The sequence below is a fragment of the Myodes glareolus genome, chromosome 19 (genome assembly GCF_982192425.1).
Source record: "Myodes glareolus chromosome 19, mMyoGla1.1, whole genome shotgun sequence".
NCBI lineage: Eukaryota > Metazoa > Chordata > Mammalia > Rodentia > Cricetidae > Myodes > Myodes glareolus.
Window position 1 is genome coordinate 34,417,394 of NC_142044.1, and position 9,887 is coordinate 34,427,280.

Here is a 9,887-nt window from a genome sequence, read left to right on the forward strand (position 1 = left end):
AAATCAAATCCAAGATGCAAGTATGGATACCTTAGTTGTTTTGATGTTGATGTGATTAAAAAGACCAAAAGCTCTAATGAGCAACTTAAAGGAGAAAGGGCTTATTTTGGCCCCCAGGTCCAGGATAAAATATATCATAATGGAGAAGTCAGGGCGATGGGAACTTAACAGAGCTGGGCACATTGTGCTACCGTGAGCAAGCAGAAAGGGGTGAATGCACATAAACTGCTTAACTCTTGTCTCCAGTTACACAGTCCAGAATCCCAGCCAAGGAATGATACTACCCACAGTGGCTGGATCTGCCCATTCCAGTTGTGCTACCAAGATAACTCCCTCCAGACATGCCTCAAAGGCCCAGAGTCTTGATCTCATTGAGTTGACAGTTAAGACCAACAATAAGTGAGAATCTAAACTATGGGCAAAAACAGATGAACTATTCCTGTTTTGACACATTTAGCATACTTTGATGGTATGGTCATTAATTTCATCTCCAAACCCATCAACTGCCACACACTCAGCTGTCTTATCAGCCTTAGTCAGCCATTCTCCTTCGCGATTATTATAATATTAAGTTCTGTTACTAAAAGATGCCAGTGGGACAGTGAAGGAAGGAAGACCTTCTACATTTCCACCAGGTCTGAAGTGCTCATTTTCTTGGAGGCCTACCCATCATGCCACATCTTCTCAGAGAAGATTCTTGCTAGTATTTCCAAGAGATCTGTTGGCACCCACCCTTGGAAGTGGCTTCAGAATGAGCTCCGTGACAAAGTACTTTCTCTATAAACTAGAAAGCTAATAAGACTGGGGTACCCTTGGGTGCATTTCCAGGGCACCCCATAATGTAACATCTCCACAAGTACCACAACCTGGCATCTCTCAATAGATGACTTTCTCTGACATCTCAACAGGTATCTTCTGAGTGAGTTCAGCTAGGGCAATAATGGCCTTTTATAATCTAGGCCAATGCTACTGCTGAGTACCTAATCTTCTGAAAGAAGACAACATAAATAAGCCTCTAATGTGGCCCGATTCCTATGGGGGCTATCTAGCCACCTGGAGACAGCTTGATTGCATTGGCCTTCTTCCATAATGGAGAGGTCTGAGATTTCCATCCACCAAAATAGAAACATATTCTGGATATAGGTTTTCCTTCCCTGCCTGTAATGTTTCCGCTGGCAGGTACTACTATCCATCACCATGGCATTCCAAACAACACTGTGTATGATAAAGGAGCTCATCTCACAGCAAAGAAATGTACCGATTGACTCATAGCCATGAATTCAGCTTGCAAAAGAATGCAGTGTCATTATGTGCTGGCAAAACAGAGGGGTAATTATCAACCAGCTATGGGCACAATGACCAGACACTTTGGAGAGAGAGAAAAAGAGAGAGAGAGAGAGAGAGAGAGAGAGAGAGAGAGAGAGAGAGAGAGAGAGAGAGAGAGAGAGATTCTAAACTGGTAAGAAGTCATGTGTTAACACAGAAAGCTTTTTGACCATTGAACAGAGGTTATAATGTGTACTGCATCGTGGCCACTGCCTGTCCTGTGATAATGGAAAATCACCCATAAATATGTCTGGTTAGATGACCTCATGCTAACTCAGTCATTAGGTAATGTAGAATGTCCAAGCAATGGGATAGAACTTTAACTCCTGGCTCCAGAATTTTGTCCCCAATAGTCTTGCAGGGCTTTCTGTAATTTCTCATAGGATCCTTTCCGGGGTGGTTCGAATGAAAAACATCCTGCATAGGTTCACAAATTTGAACACTAGGTCCCCAGTTAGTAGTGCTGCTGGGAAGCGATCTTAGGAGGTGCGGCCTTACTGGAGGAGCTTGGTCAGGGATGGTGGGCTTTGAGAGCTTATAGCCTCACCTCTACTTCCAGTTCACTCTTCCAGGTTTCTGTTTTCAGCTGAAGAGCCCAGCATCTTGTTACAGCTACATGCTGTCATGCCTTCCTCACCAATTGGCACCACCCTACAGAACTGTAAGCCAAAATATATTTTTTATCCCACAAGTCACTTATGAATTATAGAGCCGTAAGCTGTATCACAGAAATTTTCTCTCTCTTGTGGTGGGATCCCAAAGGATACACTGATCAAAGGTGCCTTTTATTTTGTGGCATAGCACCCCAATTTTGCAAGGCATTATCTCAGACTCACACCTTGCTTCTCAGAAGTCCATTCCATCTGTCTATCAAGAAAGGCATAATTAATCCACTTTCCTCAGAATGCTGGATGCTATCCCTTCTAGAGTTATGCCTCATGAACACTGCTCCTGGTGTGGGACAATTCTGTATTCTGTCAATTAAGTTTTAAATAAATGCTGATTGGCCAGTAGCCAGCCAGGAAGTATAGGTGAGACAACCAGACAGGAAGTAGAAGCAGGGCAATGAGTATTCTGGGAAGAAGGAAGCTCTTTCTGCAGTCCTGCCCAGACACCAAAAAAGCAGGATATGACCTGTCCTGCTGAAAAAGGTACTGAGCCATGTGGCTAACATATACTAGAATAATGGATTAATGTAAGTTATAAGAGTTAATAAGAATTCTGAGCTAATGGGTCAATCAGTTTATAACTAATGTAGACCCTCTGTGTGATTTTCTTTGGGATTTACCGGCTGTGAAAACTGGGCAGGACAGAAACCCCACCAAGCAGGCCCTCATACAACATGCCCCTGTGAATGTGAAGCGTTGGTGTTTCTCCGACACCAAGGAGGGAAGTTTTCCACAAGCTCTCTTAGAGCAGTGCCCAAACCCAGCAGCTTTCCCCAGCCTCAGGACAGTGGTCATTCAGCAATAACTACACTGTATTCCTTCTAGAAGGAAGTTTCTTCCATTGTCTCAGAAGGAAGATTCTCAATGAGTTCCACCAAGGAAACATCTACATGTGCTTTTCCATCATCCTCAGCACCTGAGTTCCCAAGTACCTAAGCACTTCTTGAGTAGTATTTTCTGCTCCATCTATCATTTGAACCTCATTGTAGTTTATACTTCCTTTTCCCCATAGTGGGTAATCCCATCATATGGTTACCAATTCCTTATAATAAATTTTACAGGTTGGAAATGCCATGTGGTTTCTCTCTCATGTTGGGATACTGATTGACACAAATAGTTATTGATAAAAGACATATTTTATTTTGGGGCATAAAACCCCAATCTCACAGGACATTATCTCAGAATTGTTCCCTGTATCCCAGAAGTCTATTCCATCTGTGTATCAAGTCAAGTTACTTTGTTTTATGAGGCATAATGAAAATAAATTAATCTGTAGGTCTAAGCTCATTACAGGCTCTGCACAGTAAAATGATTTCCTTGGTTAGTAGCATCACAAATGGGATTACTATGGTGACGAAGAGGTACTTTAAAAGTCATTGAATAATAGTTCATTAAAATCATTTTTGTGGGGCAAATAAATCTTTATTCAGGGTATGTATGTTTCTACTAAATTAAATTGCTGCCCACTGCAGTGTGGAAGGGAAAATTCACTAAATCTATCATGAGCTGGCGAGATGATGGCACATCCGAGTGGCACAATTTCAGTAGAGTGACCACATGATGGATTATCTAGAGTGGGACACTCTTGAGCAGGGAATGGCTAGTAGGGTACCCGAGGGATAAAGACGTGTAAACAGAGAATCTCCAGGAAAAGCAAAGGCATTGTTGCCCTCCATATTGGATGTTTAGTGTTCATCTCTGTTCAAGGCACTATCATTGCTCACCTTGGTATGGGATATGAGAGTTACGGATCCTATACGAAGTCTTCATTCCTGACACAGACATTCTTTGTGTACAGACTCACAGAGCAAGTGACAGAGGGCAAAGAAAGACACTATGAAATCCACAGGATACTCCTCTGGAAGTTTCATTTTGTAGGATGTGCCCTGAGATTCTCAGGTTTAGTTTTTTTTTTAAATTGATTTTTTTTTTTACAAATTTCTTTGTTCCTTGTGTAAATTTGAAGAAATCCACCCACAAGTTTTTCCTCTGCATCGCATCTAACTGCCACTAGTGGTTTTTGCAAAATCCTACATATGTCAATCAGTCACATTTGTAATCACTACAGGCTAGGCCTTTTCTTTATCACAAAGAAAACCTTCAAAAACACCATACAAATTTCTTCCACCAAAATCCCTTCACAGCTGCCCTATGGTTGCTGCTCACCACCACCTACACACGAGAGGAGAACTTGCGTCAGACGTTCAGAGGGGAAGGCAGTAGAGTGAAAGGGACTTCATGACTTTTCCATTATGTTGCACATAAAGTTGGAGGCCTGAGTCTAGGGTGAAGAGGAGCCATAGGAGAAGGAAACATTGAGGAAGAAATCCATGTCTTGTGTGGGCTGCCAGTGACTCACTTTGTCCTAGTGTCTCTCTCTCTCTCTCTCTCTCTCTCTCTCTCTCTCTCTCTCTCTTTTAAAGATTTTATTTATTTATTATGTATACAACATTCTGCCTCCATGTATGCCTGCAGGCCAGAAGAGGGCACCAGATCTAATTACAGATGGTTGTGAGCCACCATGTGGTTGCTGGGAATTGAACTCAGGACCTCTGGAAGAGTAGCCAGTGCTCTTAACCACTGAGCCATCTCTCCAGCCCCTGTCCTAGTCTCTTAGAGTATTTCTATTTCACCAAACAAGGGTTTTGAGGATCTTCTGGTTTGGCTATTCCTCATCTGATGACAGCAGATGCAGGTTGCAAAATCAGAAGTCTTATGGCTCAGTAAGTTTACCAGGACCCTGTGCTACAAAAGGTGTTTTGAAAGAGAGGGGCAATTTTCTTAAAAGAAATTATAAATCTGCTCCAAAACTCTAACAATCTGTGTGTTTCTTCAAGAACAGGGAGCTGCCTGAGGCTTCACTGGATGACGCAGTCTTCCCTAGATGCTTCCTGAACTGTTAAGCTTACTAGGATGAACTTAAGTCTGAAGCTGAAGGTTGGTGAGAACCTTTTCTAGAGCAATATCCACATGGAGATGATTGGAAACACCTCATTTATTGAAATTCCCATGCAACTGTCTGAGGAAGTTCCCAATGAAAGCCTTAGATCAAAACTTTCTTTCTTCCTTCCTTCCTTCCTTCCTCCCTCCCTTCCTTCCTTCCTTTCTCTATTTATTGATCCATGTATTTTTTCCACTCCCCTCCCTTCCTCTCCCCCCTTCCTTTTCCCATGGCCCCATGCTCCTAATTTACACAGGATATCTTGTCTTTTTCTGCTTCGCATGTACATTAGATTCATGTGTCTCTCTTAGGATCCTCTTTGTTGTCTTAAGTTCTCTGGGGTTGTGAATTGTAGACTGATTTTTTGCTTTATGTTTAAAAGCCACTTATGAATGAGTACATATGATATTTGTCTTTCTGGGTCTGTGGTATCTCACTTAATATGATCCATCCATTTGCCTGCAAATTTCAATTTGCATTTTTTCTGCTGTGTAGTACTCCAGTGTGTAAATGTACCACATTTTCCTTATCCATTCTTTGATCAAAGGTCATTTAGGTTGTTTCCAGGTTCTGGTTATGACAAACAATGCTGCTCTGAGCATAGTTGAACACATGTCCTTGTGGTACAATTGAGCATCTTTTGGGTATATACCCAAAAGTGGTATTGCTGGGTCTTGAGGTAGGTTGATTCCCAATTTTCTGAGAAATCACCATACTGAAATCCAAATGTACTGTGCCAGTTTTCACTCCCACCATCAATTACGGAGCATTATTTGTCATAGCCAGAACCTGGAAACAGCCTAAATGCTCATCTTGAAATTTGCAGACAAATGGATGGATCCAGAAAACATCATATTAAGTGAGGTAATCCATACCCAAAAAGACAAGTATCATATGTACATTGGGTTATTTCAATTTTTTTTGTATTTGTTGAGGTTTGTTTTGTTACCAAGAATATGGTAAATTTTTGAGAAGGTTCCATGAGATGCTGAGAAGGTATACCCTTTTCTGTTTGGATGGAATATTCTATAGAAGTCTGTTAAGTCCATTTGAGTTATAACATCTGTTAGTTCTCTTATTTCTCTGTTCTTTTTTGTCTGATTGACCTATTCAGTGGTGAGAGGGGAGTGTTGAAGTCTCCCACTATTAGTGAGTGGGATTTAATGTATGATTTATACTTTAGAAGTGTTTCTTTTACGTATGATGGTGACCTTGTATTTGGGGCAAAGACATTCAGTATTGAGATTTCCTCTTGATGGATTTTTCCTGTGACTAATATGAAATGTGCTTCTTTGTCTCTTTTTATTGATTTTCAATTGAAGTCTATTTTGTTAGATATTAGGATAGCTACACCAGCTTGCTTCTTAGGTTCATTTGATTGGAAAATTATTCCCCAACCCCTTACTCTGAGGCAATGTCTGTCTTTGAGGTTGAGGTGTGTTTCTTGTATGCAGCAGAAGGATGGATTCTGTTTTTGTATCTAATCTGCAAACCTGTGTCTTTTTATAGGTGAGTTGAGTCCATTTATATTAATTACCAGTGATTGCTAGCTTCTGTTATTTTAGATTTTGGTTTTGATTATGTTATTTGTGTTTTTCTCTTCTTTGGGATTTGCTGCTACTGAGATCATCTATTGTCTGTTTTCCTGGATGTAGCTAACTTCCTTGAGTTGGAGTTTTCCTTCTAGTACTTTGTGTAGGGCTGGATTTGTGACTAGGTATTTGTTAAATCTGATTCTGTCATGGAATATCTTGTTTTGCCCATCTATGGTGCTTGAAAGTTTTGCTGGGTATAGTAGTCTGGGCTGGCATCCATGGTTTCTTAATGTCTGCATAACGCTTTCCAGGACCTTTCTGGCTTTCATTGTTTCAAGTGAGAAGTCATCTGTAGTTCTGATAGGCCTGCCTTCATATGTTACTTGGCCTTTTTCTTTGTTGCTCTTAATATTCTTTCTTTATTCTGTTCATTCTGCATGTTTAGTGTCTTGATTATTATGTTGCAAGGGTACTTTATTTTTCACCCAGTCTATTTGGGGTTCTGTAAGCTTCTTGTATCTTCATATGCAAATCTTTCTTTACATTAGGAAAGTTTACTTCTATGATACTGTTGAATATATTTTCTATATTCTACTATCCCTATTATTCTTAGGTTTGGCTTTTTCATGGTATCCTATATTTCCTGGATATTTTGTGTTAAGCTTTTGTTGGATTTAATATTTTCTTTGACTGACGAGTCTATTTCCCTATTATATCTTCAGCACTTGAGATTCTTTGTTCCATCTCTTGTATTCTGCTGTTTGTGCTTGCATTTGTGGCACCTAATTGTTTTCTCATAATTTCTGTTTCTATAATTCCCTTGGTTTATGTTTTCTTTATTGTCTCTATTTCAGTTTTCAAGTCATGAATCATGTCTTTTATCAGTTTGATTGCTTTCCTTGGCTTTCTTTAAGGGAATTGTTGATTTCTTCCATTTTTTGTTTGTTTTTTCTTCCATTTCTTTGAGGGAATTTTTCATTTCCTCTTTAAAGGCCTCAAAAATTTTTCTAAAGTTATTTTTTAGGTCATTTTCTTCTGCTTAATCTATATTTGGGTGTTCAAGTTTTGCTGTTGTAGAGCTACTAGATTTGTTGGTGTTGTGTTGTTCTTTGTGGGGTTGAATGTGTTCTTGTCTACTCATCTTTTCCTCTGATTGGTGTAAGTGGGGCTGTGTCTCTGGCGATCATTCTTCCAGGTGCCAGTGGATCCAAGACTCAGATGGTTACTCTTTGTGATGCAGTCAGGGCCACAGTTCCAGTCACCTTGAAGGTCACTTGGTGTTCTTGGAGATGGCTCAGAGTTCCCAGGAGTTGCTCTGCAATCCTGGGGTTCATTTGGCCCTGCTCCCATGGAGGTCTCTGGCTATGGCCTGCTCCCTTGTAGGTTGCAGATTCATGCAGGCCTGCTCCAGTGGAGGTCCCTGGCTCAGGCCTGTTCCCACAGATGTCCCTGGCTTGGGCCTGGTCCCGCAGAGATCTCTGACTGTATAAGACAGTCAATCACCTGTAGAAGGCCTGTAGCAAAATATCTTCAGTGAATATGGCCATAAAAGCATGAGAAGGTAAGAAACAGCAATGAGTGAGGGTGATGGAAGGTAGCTATACTCACAGATTTAGCCAATCCTCATCTGTGGTATACACATCTGAGGCATTCCTTTAACAGTCCACCATTGGTCATGTTCTAGAAGAAGGGCATCCCATTAGGATGTACAGATCACTGTTGCTAAGTAGCAGCCTCAGTGTAGTGCATATCTGTGAGTCTTAGACAACCAATATTTCTAGGAGCTATGGATGGATTCTTGAGCCTGGAAGAAAGTGCCTAGGTGGAGTACAATCTTATCCATGGAAAATTCAGGCAAACTGTATTGTTAGATAACATCATTAAAATATATTGATGAGAGGATGGTAACTAGAATATACATGTATGCATGTATATATGTGTATGTATGTATTAGGATGTTAATGTGAAAAATATAACCAGTAATAAAGTTGAATTTTATGTATATGAACTTCTAATCTGGGGGTCTATTCCTAATCATATACTATTCAAATATTACACCAGAACTACATTAGCAATGAGCTCTTAAACATGAGAGAAAAATTAATATAAAAAAACTTTAATATACATAAAACTTACATGAAGCAACTCTATTTGAAGACTAGGGAGGTGACGGAGGAGAGACTGCTGGAGAAGACGGAAGTGTGTTGCTTATGCCATCATGCTCTGATGTGTATGATAATGTGGTTTTGTCACATCAGCACATGCTTCCATTTGTCAAGGGCTCACTCTGGAGCACCTTAGGTGGGTGCTTTTCCTGAGTTTATTTCCTTTATCGGATTTATGTGCCCCATTTTTACAGCAGCAGAACCTGATTCAAGAAAATTAACATGGCTTATAAATAGACATTCAGATATTATCCTAGGGATTCCTAGAAAGATACCATGATTGACATTGACATGTCTAATTTAATCAGTAAGAATGAATATATATACATATATATATGTATGTATGTATGTATGTATATATGTATGTATGTATGTGTATATATATATATATATATATATATATATATATATATATATATCAGTTCAGAATGGATTAAAGACCTAAATAAATGATTACAAATTCCCAAACTCAGGCTCGGAGAGATGGATCAGTAGTTAAAAGCAAGAGCTACTTTGGCAGAGGATCTGGATTCAGTTCTTAACATCCACATGGTGACTCACAACCATTTGTAACTCTAGCTCCAGATAGATACAATGCCCCCTTCTGTTCTCATTTTGTATTACATACACATAGTGCACATCAATACATTCAGAGAAACACTTGTACACACGAAATAAATAAACAAATCTTCTTTTAAAGGAAAAGAAATCTCCAAATTCTCATAAGAAGTAGGCAAAGAGCTTATCAACACTGATTTTCATATTTTATTTTGCTAAGAAACCAAAAGCACAGAGTTAAAGTTAATAATATTGCATTGTATATCAGAAATTTTCCAAAAATGGATTTTAGGAGCTCTGTCCCACTCATGCCATAATAACATAACTTTGTGAGTTGACAAATGTGTTTCATTGTTCAGCTATACTAAACACTCACTGTGTGTGTGTCTATGTAATATATTGTAATATTTAAACTTATACAGAAAATGAAAGATGCAATACTCTACCTTAGACAAATAATTGTAACAGCTGAGATTATTTTTAATACATGTTTTATCCTGTGTGTATGAATGTGTACAATGTGTATGTGAAGGTCAGAGGACAACTTGTAGTGTGGTCTGTTATCCCCTATAACCACATGGGTCCCAGAGATTGGACTCAAATAGGCAGGATCGGTGACAACCGCTGTTACCTGTTGAGCCATCTTACCAGTTCACAGATGGGGTTATTTCTGGGGCAACCACTTGTAGAATGT